This window comes from Protopterus annectens, chromosome 5.part0 (assembly GCF_019279795.1).
Source record: "Protopterus annectens isolate FY-2018-M chromosome 5.part0, PAN1.0, whole genome shotgun sequence".
NCBI classification, from domain to species: Eukaryota; Metazoa; Chordata; order Ceratodontiformes; family Protopteridae; genus Protopterus; species Protopterus annectens.
In genome coordinates, this window is record NC_056735.1 from 461259319 (window position 1) to 461274134 (window position 14816).

A 14816-nucleotide genomic window follows, 5' to 3' on the forward strand; every position below is an offset into this window, starting at 1 on the left:
TTTTTTTCTTCTCCACTTCATTTTGTCTCGATTGATTCTCATAATGATGGTTTGGCACCACAGGTAGCATATTTAATTAAAGTCCCAGTTTTGTGGTTTTGAGCATAGCGTTGCCCCTTTCTAGTTGGCCAGACCCCTTCCCATTGGCCCTACTCATTCAGCTGTCTCCTGCAGCCCCCCTTTGATTTGAAGCCACCAGCCACCAGCCGCCACTGGTGTGGTTGCATAAACTCTTATCTCAAAGCGTGTGCGTCAGCTACTTGGGCAGGGACATGAAACACTGGTTGCAGAGGGTGCTGGAGGTTTTAGCTTGCCCACTAGGCTGAGATATTGACCCTATAGCTGTGCCAGTGTGGAGTCTTATTGGGGACCTGGAGAGAAAAGGAGAAACCATCCCCAGACTGACTGTGAGCTCTGTGTGCTCTTAAGGAAAATTGTACTTTACTGTGTGTGTATTTATTATCCTTTCTCTATATGGACGCTGCTCACTGGTGTTAGTCGTGAGGATTGAGGCTCCTTGATTGCTGGGCCAGTACACAGGCGTCATACTTGGAAATAATGCAAATTAAAACACACACATACATACACACATATAAATAGTATGTATGTGAGTACTTCAACCAGCACACCAGATACAAACTAACTTTTTTACTCTCATTCTGTGTTTATTTTATTTCAGAGAAAGAGTGATCAGTAACAGTTAAAGAAAAACTGTTTCATATTTTTTCTCAACAAATTTGTGATCTCAGTTCAAATGCTTGAGTATTGCTGAACCTTTGACTAGAGTAACACAACACAACCAATTTCCACATCAAGCAACAATACTTGAACAGTTGTGATACATGTAATAGTGTCACAGGGTAATGACTCTGAGCATATTGAAAATTCAGGAGTGAGTCTATTAATATTTAAAGGGTTAGATATAATGAGTTAAGAATGATTTATCTAGAAGAGAATGTTAATAGGCAGAAAACAAGTAACTTACGTTCTTGGTCCACATTTGGGGAGTAAGAGTGCAAGGCTAGAGATCAGATAGGCTAATGTAAGCCTGCTATTTAGAAGTAAAGGAATGTATGTCATTTACATTATTTAAAAAGGTAATCAGACATGCATTTTGGTGACAAGAAATGTAATGTATTGAAAGCTGGCATAAGGACTTCAGTAGACAGTGTCAAGTATAATGTAGGTATTATTGTAGTTAGTTCATTCCTATGTATATTTCCTTTGTGTGTGTGTGTGTGTGTGTGTGTGTGTGTGTGTGTGTGTGTGTGTGTGTGTGTGTGTGCATTTGTGCATGTGCATGCGTGTGTGGGGGGGTAGTATTTCTGAGAATGTATCTTCATATGCATATGTGTGTGTATTGATAAGGATTTAAAAGAGACATTTAAGACATTTTAGAAGCCATAGGTGAAAAACAGTCCCAGCTGGTGCACAAAATATGCCATATGCAATACAGAGCATGATGTCATTTATGTGGAGATGGTCAAGTAAAAAAGCATCAGCCACATACTCTAGCAGCCATCAAGGTAAATAGAAAGTCATGTCCATGTTCATAAATTCAAGGCAGACAGGAATGCTTAGCTCCTATTTAGTAATACTTTCCAGGTATAAATGTTCCAGAAATGTTATAGTTCATCTACTGGTGGCATGACGGTTCATATGTGTGGTTCTAATCTGATACTCCCTAAGACTGTCTTTCAAGAATGTATGTGCACCTGAAACATACATCTTAGTTGAACAATTGTACTATAAACTCATATCTATCAGTTTACCAAAGAATTGCTTCTTTCATAACTGTGCGAATCTGTGTAGTACTGCAGAATTTAATGCAGGGGGTGGCTGAAGGAGGTTATATGATGAGTTCCTTATTTGGATTCTGTTGTGCTGAATTCTAGTCATCCCTCTATGAATGCACAACTGGGAAAACAGGAACGGCATACTACAGACAGAGAATAACTTGTTCTGGGGACATAAAAATGGAGTCTGTCTGTTAATCCTGTTCTTTTAACAGTTTCTGCTTGAAGACACCACTGGGACAAAACTGCAGACTGTAAGGAATCTAAACATTCCATTTGGACTAAAAAGTTAAAAACAGTAATGGGTAATGTATCTTTTAGCAAGAGGCAGGCATGTTTTAGTTTAAATGTTAAACAGATATTCCTGACTATATTATTTCATTTTTGAATGTGTTATGTTCACCGTCTGATTTGAGCTTTTACTGTTTGCTATTTAAGTAGAACATAAATTATTTTCATGTAAAGAAATATATCATTCAACTTTATATGCTTGTATTTGAAGATTTATTTACTGGTAAAGGAGCATGTATTTCACCAGTGTACCAAACTGTGTGGTATAGAACTTGGATTAATGACTGCTTAGAGCTATTTGAAGCCATTTAAACAGTTAAAGACTGGTTTATTTAGTTTTGACTAACTGCTAGAAGTTCGATTTAAAACTTATAAAAGAGGGAGTTGGTAGTGGAAAGTCATCAATTACTACCCCATTCTGAAAATGCTGTGCAAGTCTGTGTACAAAGTATATGGATTTATTTACTTATATTTGTTTATCAGGGTAATGCACTAATCATTAGTAAATGAATTTATGCACAGGGGAAATACAAAACATTTCACAAACAAAAAAGACAGAAATGTGAGCAATAACAGAATAGTTCAGATTAGTTACCTAGATAAAATGAATATGTACATTATAGTAAATAAACAGGGTATAATATACAATATTTACATTAGTTTCTAAAATGTGTCAACCTTCAATAATTCTGTGACAGGAGAAGAGGAATGAAAAGGGGTTAGGGGTAGTGTAAAAGGTGATATACCCTGTATTGAAGCAGGAGCATTTAGCTTGGATGAATAGGTGCTTTACAATTGTTTATTTCCTTTAGACTGATGAGGAGAACTTGGCAAAGAGTAAGTGCCTAAGAGGAGAATGCATGTGCAGGGCTGCGGAGTTTGGTTCTGGGGTAAGGGCAGTTAGTGTGACTTGCCAGTAGTATCAGTGGTTGTATAAAACAATTCTAGTCAAGCTGCTACTTTCACATGGTTACACTGAAAGAAACTGGGCTCAGTCTGAGGTAGCTGATATCCCAGGAGAAGCCAGTGATTCTGATTCTGATCTGGGGCATTCTCAGGCTTATCTGGGTGTTGCATGACTTAGCTATTACCTAAATCAGGAGTGCATATTTACCATAGACTGTTAATGCCAATTCCCAATCTCTGGTTTCAAACTCCATACAGTTGGCGTCAACAACCCCAGTACTGATTGCAGTTGTGTAGCAGTCAGAACACATGACCATCATCCCTCACATATTAATCGGTGTTATAAAGTAGGATTTTATGTCTTTCACTACAATATTAATTGCAGGCTTTGTTTGATTCTTGTAAAATGGACTTACATATTCTAGTCAGAGTAGTTAAGGAACAGGTAAAAAGAGCTTTGCAGAGTTTGGAAAATGACAGTTCACAGATGAATAAGGAATGTAAAAATGAGAGAATTTCATATGCTAGTCTGTCCAAAATGGACACAATAGTAGCCCTGGGTGCAGCTGAAATGCACTCCACTGAAACTGCATGTAACTGGGTAGTGGTTGTAGGTGGACAAGGCATACAGTACAGCAGCTCAGTCCCTCCCTAAATGATGTCACTGCCCAGTCAAATTAGTGAGGTTACAGCTGGATATGAAACTTACTGAGATTAAGGCAGCTGAGAGAATGAAAGAGCATGAAGCTGCACAACAGGAAAGGAGGTGTCAACGTACCTTGGTCATGATGCAGGAAAGGAAGGAGAAATGGCGGAAATGAGAGAAAATACAGCACCATGGGAGCATGGCGATGGCCCATCCTCAAAGGCATTTAACTACTGCATGAATACCAGGGGCAATACCAAATTGTTTCATCAGTGTAATGGGAGACAGCTTTGACAGTTTTAGTTGGGCATTTGAAAAGGTGTGCATCCAGCAACAAATAGACCAAATGCAATGGATAACATTTTTTAAAACTTCTCTGCTCACAGGTTAAACACTACTCACTGTATCAAGAATGAATTATGTGGATTATGATACGGTTAAACACTGTTTATCTGAATTTATTTAACTGAATCCTAAAACTCAGAGGGAAAAAATCATAAAGCTCAGAATAAAGATATATGACAGTGAGGGTGATTAAACTGCAGCAACAGACACTTGCTTTCACGAAGGGTGTGTGGATGTGGTCAGTGTTTTGAAATGCTGGGGTTGGCTTTTAGTAATGGAACAAGCACAGCAATTTGCCTGAGGACATAGGGAAAGGGGTGATTTCTATCTAACAAGTGCAGTACAAGGGTATAAACGAAACCATGGGGTGAGGTGCCTAAACCTTTGCACCATGACATAAAGGCAGCAGAGGAAATGACAGGTTAAGTACATGAGAAGGTCTTGGAATAAAACATTCCAATGTAACTAGATGAGTAGATCTGCATCTATGGAGAAGAAAAAATATCTAGTAAAACCTAGTTAAAGGCTCATGGTGATTTTATCTATTTTAAGACACATTTCTATACTCTTGACCACCTTGGAAGATTTAAACTACTGAAAAGGACTTTCACCTAATGAACCATACCTAAAAACTAAGATCTAAGAGAAGGCCACAGAAAACAACAGAAATGACAAACAGAGTATTCCAATCACCCAAACTGTAGGTGTTTTTTTCTGATTTAGAGAATTAATTTAGCTAAAAAAAGCTTAAAAATGTTTCTAAAAATGATTTAGTAAGGTTTCGGCAAACTTGGATCTAGGTAGTTATTATACTCTTGACCTTTCGGCTGAGTACTGAATTGATTTATGTTCAAATATCTATCATGACTGATTGCAGAGAAAATCCATGTGAAGGACTTAATAAATGTAGCACTGTAGACACAGTAAGTTGTCTTGAAGTAGCAAATGCTTCAGATCTACATTACCCTGGTGGAAGACAAAGAAACCACTGCTTATATTGAGATATTGCAGCAGGTACAACTATTGTTAAGGTTGCAGTTGTTTCAGAGAACATTACCTGCCTCAACAGTCCATTCTGGTTAGGGCAAAACAAGGCATAGCTGTTCTGGCCCCATTGGCCTACATTAGTTTTAAATAAGAAGAGGGACAGTCATACAAGTAGGTGATAATAGTTTGATGACATTCCAGCACATGTTCTAATAGGTAACATGTTTGATAACACTGTACCTGGATTACATGCAATTGTGCACAGCCAAGCATGGAAACAATCGTGTGAAAAAGGTAGCAAAAGCAAGACCAGCCATTGAACATACCTCAATTAAAGGCCAGTATGTGGCTACATCAGGAAAACACAGCTTGCTACTAGCAAAAAGCCTAAACTGGCGCTATGACTGACAGATGGTTGTAAATCCCCTCTGGAAGGAGTTAATTCAGGGAAAAAAATGGTTGGCTGCAGTCAGCCTAAATCTGAGACATTGTTGTCCCTGCCATGCACTGTCTGTACTCTGAGCTTCCCCCTCTGTACTTTCTGTTTAACATCAGCCCTTCATATCTTCCTGACATGGTCTTGTGCAGCAACATTGTTTTTCTCTATTTCTTCTGGTCTCACATGAGAAGAGATCCAGCTCACGCAATCTCTGGTCATACCCCCTCTCTTTCTTCCCATGGAACTTTCTAGTAGCTTTCTTTTGAATTCATACTAACAACTAAATGTCCCTTTCTTTAAAAGGCCAACAGGACTGCATGGAATACTTATATCAGAGTCTGACAAATGCCCAGTACAATGGAAGCATTATCTCTTTGGTTACGGAATCTAGCCTACTGAGGCTACACCACAGGATCCAATTTGCCTCTGCCCCTGCCTTTTCATTCTACTCCTGGAGGTCCATTCCACAAGGGTCAACCACCCCAAACTCCTACACTTACTCTGCCTGTATCAGTGCACACATTCCAGAGGATGTTATTTCAGAACAAGTTTATTGTGGCTTAGATGCATTATTATGTATTGTTTACACTGACTCACAATTGCCACATTTCTGCCCAGTTGCTGAGCTTTTCTAGATCCTTTGCTAGACTCTTTAACTCATACTCCACTGCAAATATATTGAAGATTACTGATCCCTGGGGAGACCTCTGTAGTACCTTGCATTACCTTCTGATCCCTTCTTTCATTTACACCTGCAGTTTCTTGCTGTGCTCTTCTAATTCTCAGCTGCTGAACATTTATCATACTGAGTACCTTTACTATCTCTCTGTCAGTGCACTAAGATGAAATCCTAGAGTGGCTTGAAGTTATTGTCGTTCCACATTACATCTGGCAGGAGTTTAAGCATTGCCTTAATATCACCCTATGTCTTCATGGAATATGTGGGACTCCTGCAGGTGGACAAGTGAAGAATTTGGGAATTCTGACTGATAGTAGCCTTTTCCTGCTTGAGCAGGTTGATAATATTTTTAAGACAAGCTTATATTTTATCTTAAGAACTTTCTTGTATTCAAAATCTGATTCCTACTTTAGAGCTATTAGTTTTGGTGAACACACCAGTTTTTCACAGCTACATTACTGCAGTGTTCTTTCATCTTCCCTACTTGTGGATGACTTCCATCATCAACAGCAAGTTTTAAATTCTTTAACATAATTTCTGAAATGCAAATGTGAATGGTATTATACCATTTATGAGGGAACAATACTAGTTTCGTGTACATTAGTTTATAATGCATACAGATCATATCAGTACATATAAATGACACCAGGGTCAGAATAATGATTACCTGGTTGAGATGTTGAAGATATCTCTCTCAACCCCTAGAACTTTGTTATTTCCTTATATGGCACTACTAGACATTCGTAGTATATGACTCAAAATAGCAGGTTCCAGAGCAGCTGTGTTTATGGCCTCTTCTCTGTTAAATTATTATTATTATTATTACTATTATTATTGTTATTATTATTATTATTATTATTACTACTATTATTATTGTTATTATTATTATTATTGTTATTATTATTATTATTATTATTATTATTATTATTATTAGTGTTATCATTATTATCATCACCATAATTTTTGCTGCATTCTTCCTGAAAAGTACATTGATCAAAACCATCCTACAAATTTGACAGTTACGGAAAAACATACTGCCACTCATCCACTTTCTATAACCACGTCTTTTATGAGTTTGTGGTCATTGATAAGGAGATGATATTTGTACCAGTAAGCAATAAACAGCAAGCAGGAATGAGCCCTGGATAGCATGTCAGTCCACCACAAGATATACACACACTCATCCATATTTGTACCAGTAAGCAATAAACAGCAAGCAGGAATGAGCCCTGGATAGCATGTCAGTCCACCACAAGATATACACACACTCATCCACAATCCAACACATATGCAGGCTAATTCAGCATACCCAGTCCATTTCTCTGCCTGCATTTGAAAAGTTGGAATAACCAGAGCTTGGGTGATACCTCACATGAGCAAGTGTAGCACATGCAACCTTTACACAGAAAGCACCAATACTGAGAAAATGACGAAGGCAACCAGGAATTGTAGGGCAGCAATACTAACTGCAGCAACAGTGTGCCCTGTTACTTACTGACTGTTTCACCAAATGCTGTCTAGTCGTTCCGTCAGCACCATAGGTCCAGGAGTTAATACTTACAGTACCTCACCAAGCCATATACAGAACTCTTTGTATAAAGGCAAACTGCATGCAGGCATGTTTCTGAATTTCACCAAAGCTTTTAAAACTTTTACAAACATTAATCAATGTCTCTTCCTTATTTGTTCCCTTCCAGACCTTGGAGGCTTACCTGGAGTAGTTGAATAGTGAAACTCAGAAAAAAAAGTGTCAATACTACCCAATCAAACATTTAGGTTAGTGAATACCTAAATGTCAAACTGGTAATATCGAAAAATTAAAACAACAAATGGATGATTTAATGTAGGGAATGAATTCCCTTGACCGCAAAAAAAAAAAAATTAAACTAAATGTACCCCCCACACCCCCCCCATATAAATATACCAACTCCGAGATCACTTTACAGTGGTGACAGGGTCAAAATCCACATAATGGCCAAGGGAATTCTTTCCCTGCATTAAATCGTCCGTTCGTGGTTTTTTGCTTTCGCTATTACCAGATCGACGTTTAGGTATTCGCTAACCTAAATGTTCGATCAGGTAATAGGAACCCAAAAAAAAGGTGTCAGGCTGCTTTCTTTTCCTTCCATCCCTCTTCCCTAACACTATTAATGTACAACAGGAATCTGGCCCAGGTCAGATCTTGTTATTAATCTTCATAAATTGTCTTCCTAATCGTTAACGATTCCTTTTACAATATGCAGATAACATGATATAAGTCCTAATCCTTAACAATGTTACCTTTTACAATATGCAGGTAACATGATATAGGCCCTAATCCTTAACAATGTTACCTTTTACAATATGCAGGTAACATGATATAGGCCCTAATCTTTAGCAATGTTACCTTTTACAATATGCAGGTAACATGATATGAGCGCTAATCCTTAACAATGTTACCTTTTACAATATGCAGGTAACATGATATAGGCCCTAATCCTTAACAATGTTACCTTTTACAATATGCAGGTAACATGTTATAGGCCCTAATCCTTAACAATGTTACCTTTTACAATATGCAGGTAACATGATATAGGCCCTAATCCTTAACAATGTTACCTTTTACAATATGCAGGTAACATGATATAGGCCCTAATCCTTAACAATGTTACCTTTTATAATATGCAGGTAACATGATATAGGCCCTAATCCTTAGCAATGTTATCTTTTACAATATGCAGGTAATATAATATAGGCAAGCTTGTTTTATTATACATTTAACATCAGACTGCTGACTATCTCATTTCCTTTAGCAGTGAGGCATGCCTTTCTATTCATTACCTCCTAAAACGCCAGACTCTACTGAATCTCAGTTCATATACTGCTTATTGAATCACGTTTATATCAAAAACATATTCAAGTCCTAAGCAAGAGCTTGTATTTCCCTTTCATGTTTACAACATTTAAAACCAATGTCAAAGCAGAAAGCTTTCTCTCCATTTGTCTGGGTGTATGTGGTTTGACCTTATCACCATGCAAGGGTATTCCTAGCTGAAAGGAAAAAGGCCTTTAAGGGAAAGCTCACCATCTAACCTCCTAGTGGCAGTTTTTAGTCCAGAGGCAGTCACATCATCACAGAATTTCAGGGGTCTTATGTTCAAGTCTCATATATAAACATTTTTTTCTTTTTCTTTCTTTTATGTTTACAAGATTCAGATCAATACATAGTTGGTGACTTATCACCTACATTTACTCTCACATTTTGTTCTGCATTTCTAGGTTATACTGTGAGGTGAAAAGATTAAACATCAGTGCAGATAAACTGTAATGCAGTGTATTGCATGTGAACTTTATCAGCATGTTTTCAAATTATGTGTGGTAGTTTATTTTTAAGACAAAAATTTGCATTTCTTTATTGTGTGATTGCCTTGAGAGGTATTAGTCATTTCTGCCGATGAGTATTGCTGCCTAATCTTTCACTGCTCACTTTTAAAAAGGTTTTTAAATAGCATCACGATGTGGAAGAAGTACTTAAAGGGTTCTCATGTTAAGTACCTGTTTATTACATGTTGTAATCCATTTAATCATATTTCTTATGCAAATCAGAAGCACCAATGGATTATAAATAGAAAAGAAATATCAGAAAATAAATAACATTAACGTGTAGTTTCTTTTTTTTCCCACAAACAGTTCATTTTTTTCTTACACCTCTCTCTTCCAACTGGCTTTTTTATCATTTTTTTAATTTATTGTGCTTGTACTGTATGGCTTAACAATGAAACTTGTCTTTTTTTCTATTTCTACTTTCTCTGCTTCTGTGTATGACCGTTAGCCTGTTTCTTGCATGAATTATATTCAGATCATCACTGGCTTATTTTCCCAGTTACAAACTAAGGACAAATGAATACTGGCATCACTTTGCCAAACACAAAAAAGGGGATACCTGTTATTCTGCAGGTGCATCTGTCAATAACATTTTATTTTCGTCTTTTTTAAGTAACATTTATTATTAGAGCTATGTTCTGCATAATTAGAGACTATTTTATGGTCAAAAAAGCAAATGGAATACAGCTCAACTAATCTTTTTAAAAGCAGTGTTAAGGGGGACAGAGTACCCGTCTTGTTCTCTATGCTATGCAATATTCTAATTTTACATGGTAACAATAAAGAGTAATAACAACCCTTATAACCCTTATAATGACCTTTCCGTGACCAAAACTGGCTTTTGTAGAATCTATTTAATACTAATGTATAAATACAAGCAGAATTTGTTGAATGGAGGTTTTGCTGCCCAAAATTCAACTTGGATCTGGTCCAGTGTCTGGAGAGTTCCTATGTCATTATTGAGCAAGTCTGCGGTAATTCTCTCCATGGCCTTGCAGATAAGATGGTCAAGCCTATGGGTTTGTAGTTCCCTAGGTCAGTTTCTGGGCCTCTCTTGTGCAGAGGGATGAATGTTGCAGTCCTCCATTCCTCTGGGACAAAGCCCATCCAGAAGCTGTGGTTAAAGATGTTTATTGGCCCTGATTGATTCTGTTTTAAGCTATTTAAGAAGCATCCTGGAATGTTGTTGGGACCTAAAGAGGATGTGTTTTTGGCTTTAGGAAGTAAGGACCCATTCCCTCATAATGAGTGGTAGGGAGATGTTTGTGGGTATTTCTTTGCGTGTGGTAGGAGGTGATGGGGGGGGGGTGAAGTTTGATCTGCACTTATTAGCCAGCAGGTTTGCTATAGTTTCAGACTGGGTGTAGGGTTTTACTTTCATGATTAAGTTGGCACATTGCTGAGCATTTCCCCTGTGGTTGCAAACATAATTAAAGCCTTATAGTTATATTTCATATGGGAGGTAATCTTTACCTCATAGTTAGTTTTGGCAGATTTCACCAACTATCTAATTTGTTTCTTTACTCTGGTGAGTGTCTTTTTGTACTGTTTAGTCTCTTCCTTCTTGTCTTTGGAGAGTTTTTTTTTACTTTTGTTGAATAGCCTATTTATGCTAGGGGTCCACCAGGGTGGTTTATTTTTGCAAGCAATCATAGGTTTGACTCTGACAGGTACTGCATCCTATATGTAGCTATGAATGTGGCACTACAGTGCTTTTGTGTACAGTTCAGAGTAGGCCTCCGTGTCATCCAGTTTTGGTGGGGCTTGGAAGTTTAGTAAGCTGTCACTTAGTCTGAGGTAATTGGCCCTAGAAAAGTTCTTAACAGGTCTGGAGTTTGATGGGGGTTCTATGTTACTTTTAATACTTAAGAAGATCATTTTGTGGTCAGATCTTGCTAGGGAGGAGTTAATGGATGGTAGGGAGCAGCATACCCCCATGTTCATGAGTACTAGGTCTAGGATATTTGTACCTCTATTTGGGGAGCTAACTAATTGCTCTGGGATATTTGTGTTGAAGAAGTCCAAAAACCCATGAGCAACAGAATTATGGTTTGTATAAGTCACCCAGTTTATGAAAGGGTAGTTGAAGTCACCCATAAGTATAGTGTTAGGCTGAATGTTAAAAGTTCCAGTAGGCTTAGGTAGGAGGTGTGGTTTTCCAGACTCATGTTAGGAGATCTGTAGCTAGCAAGGATACGACAGGGGGTTGCACCTATGGCTAGTTGGGCATGGAGCAATTGAAGTGAGTCATGTTGTTGGACCATTCTAGCAGTGTAGTTGTCCTTTATGAACACTGAGGCACCTTCCCCCTTCATTGTATTCTGAGCTGAGAGGTCACAAAATGTATGAAAGGCATTGTAGCTTTTGGCAGCCAGTTTACTTACTATGGTTGTGATCCATGTTTCCGTGACTGCACATATGTATGCATTCTCCAGGGTGAAGAGTACTTCCAGGGAGTGCAGTTATTTATTTAGACACTTAGCATCAGTAACTTTAGGTAGTTGTGAGAAATGTTTTTGTTATGTTGGAGGGTTTAACAACTTGGCACAGCCTCAAAAGGCACTATGGAGATAGATAAAGATTTTGCCAGTATCTGGAAGCCAAGTGGTGACAAGTGCAAACCATCTGTGGCAAAGAATTGTGGTTTGTCGATCATGTCTCGCCAGGCTGACAGTTACTGGATTTCTTTGTTGTGACATCAGAAACTAAGCTAATTGTTAAAATCAATCATTTTTTTGCTGGTACTGTGGCATCATCTTTGGTAAAGGTAGGATGCTACTCAAAACTAGATTCATAACCACCTGGGACACATATTCATTGAGCTCCATCATGTCTCTCTTCATGTAGTCCATTAAGGTATGTCTTAGGTCATTTATGCCCACATGGACTATGACCATGTGATACTGGTAGGTGTGGTTTAAAGACCTGAGTGCATGTGTGATCTGGTGGATCCTGGCTCCAGGCAGACAGCTCACTGTGATCTTTTCCATGTTTAGTCTGATAAGTGAGACATCGATATGTCTTACAATGAAATCCTCAATAACTAGAATGTTTGGCTGTGTGGTGTGTTGCCTTATGGGCTATTATGATTCTCATAGTTATGTGTTATGTGAGGTTTTGTCTTTTTTAAGTGTGTGGAGGGCCACTGAGAGATGCTTTTAGGAGGTTTAAGTAGATTACAAATGAGTACCTCCACATATGTGGGTGTTTGTTTCTTAGTGCTGTTAGTGAGTGTTTTGGGTGTAACACTGACAAGCTGGTTTTCATTTTTCATGCCTGTATGTGAGAGCTTTGTCTCAAATGTATATCGACATCTCTCACACACTGTGTCTGTCTGTTTGAAAATTAAATGGTTGTCGATGAACATGAAGCAGTTATTACACTGCCTCAGGATGCCTATATGTACCAAGTCAGAAAAACAGATGACAGGAAGTGCCTACCTATTATACCAGAACTTTAGTAGATGGGAAGGAGTAGGGGAGAATAACTTAAAGGTCTAGATTAGAGTGTTTAGTAGTATACTACTAAATGACCTGCAGTAGTCCTGCCCTCTGCCCAAACTGGCAGCTCTTCAAGCAGATATGAACACTGGGAGACTATGGAGAGCATTTCCTACAAAGGATTTTAAACTGGAAAGGTTTGCTTATATACAAGGCATGGGTAACCAGGTTTGTGGATTAACTTTTATACCTGCAGGATGAAAGACTTGAACACAGTTAAGCCCTCAGGTCAATAAGATAAACACATAATATGTCTTCTGCCAGCAGTTCCCAACTCAAATGGGTTGAATCAGGCTTATACTTCCACCAGAGTGCAGAAAAAATGGTTTTGAGCTCAAGTCTAGTAATAAATGCTTTACACAAAAGGCAGAACTACTGCAGTATCAGGTATCTTTGTAAACAAGTTCACAAATCCTGAGAAATGTTCTCAAATACAGAGATACCAATAGGATGAATGACTTTTACACAGTTAAGCCTCAGGACAAGCAGAAACACACAATAAGCCTTCTACCAGCAGTCTCCAACTTGGGTGGGATGAATCGGGCCTTTGCTCCCACCAGAGTGTAAAACAAGCCCTCTTAATGTAAAACAAACTGGTTCTGAGCTCAAGTGCATTAAAAATGCTTTACAACAAAAGGCAGAATTTCTGCAGTGTCAGGAATCCTTGGCAATAAGTTTATAAACCCTGAGAAATATTCCCAAATTCAGAAAAAAGTGTGCATATGTAGGAGAAATTCTACAGACACAGAAGCACTTTGCAAAACTTAGAAATATTTTGGCAAACTCAGAGCAGCATTTCCAGTATCACAGGAGGTTAGGAAATATCAGAATACTGATAAAACAACTTAAGAGCAGTACAGTAACAAACAGATGGCTTTTCTTTAACAAGAGAAGGCTGAAAAACAGTGATAAACTCAACAAAATCAATAAATGGAATACAGCAGTGTTAATTGGCAATGAGAAAGTTAAAGAAAGTGCAGAAAACACTTAAATCAGCTTTGTAAGGGTCACAGATGGTTTTAGAAGTGATCCAAGTCTTGTAGTCACAAGTGACCAAGCCAGTTGCAGGGAACTCTGAATAAATGAGTCTACACACACTCATGGTCACATTTATATGTATATAGGAAGAGTGAAGAATGTTTTGGCATTTATTCCTGTCTTCCCACATTATGAATACAGAGGTACTACATTTTCTTATTCATAGACCTTTTAATGAGGCTCTAACATACCAGAACATTGCTGACTAGGTACAGCTATCATGTGTGTGAACTTCCTCCTTCCTGGATTTATTGCTGAATTATGAAGTTTAAACTACAACATGCAAAAGCTAATATTATTATCCTCTTCCCAAAGTCCAGGGTATATGCCTTGTAATTCATCTAATGAACCCTTTCCAGGTTCATAGAGACATATTTTATAAACTATCTTCTCACATACACCAATGTGACTTTTTCCACAAATGGAATTGTAGGCTTCTGGTGTAAGAGTCTTAATGTAAGAAATAATTTCTATAGAAAATATTAAAGCCCCACATTGCCATACTTCCCACTTATAACTTTTAGCATGCTCTGTACATCATTCATGGATTTAGGCAATATTCCTCTATACACCTTAAGCATGAGCAAATAACATAAATCAGAGACTCCGAGCAAAAAAGGAGCACACATCTGATGAAGCTTGTTCAAGTCCTGGTTATGCAGCAGCTAGATATCCCCTTGAGTCTGCATCATTCATGTTCCATGTGTCTTTAATATATTAATTAACTTAATTTTAATTTTCTTCACATCTCATAGTAGGCCAGATCATGGCACTAAAAATTCACACTGAAAGCAGTTCCTGCTATTATTTTAGTTAGTTTGGTTTG

The 14816-nt window shown here is 37.9% G+C and overlaps 1 protein-coding gene across 9 annotated transcripts in view; it reads right to left on the minus strand.

The window, feature by feature from the left end:
- The window catches only part of DMD (dystrophin), a 9298038-nt gene that overhangs the window by 2784770 nt on the left and 6498452 nt on the right, over positions 1–14816 (minus strand). The window lies entirely within an intron of this gene.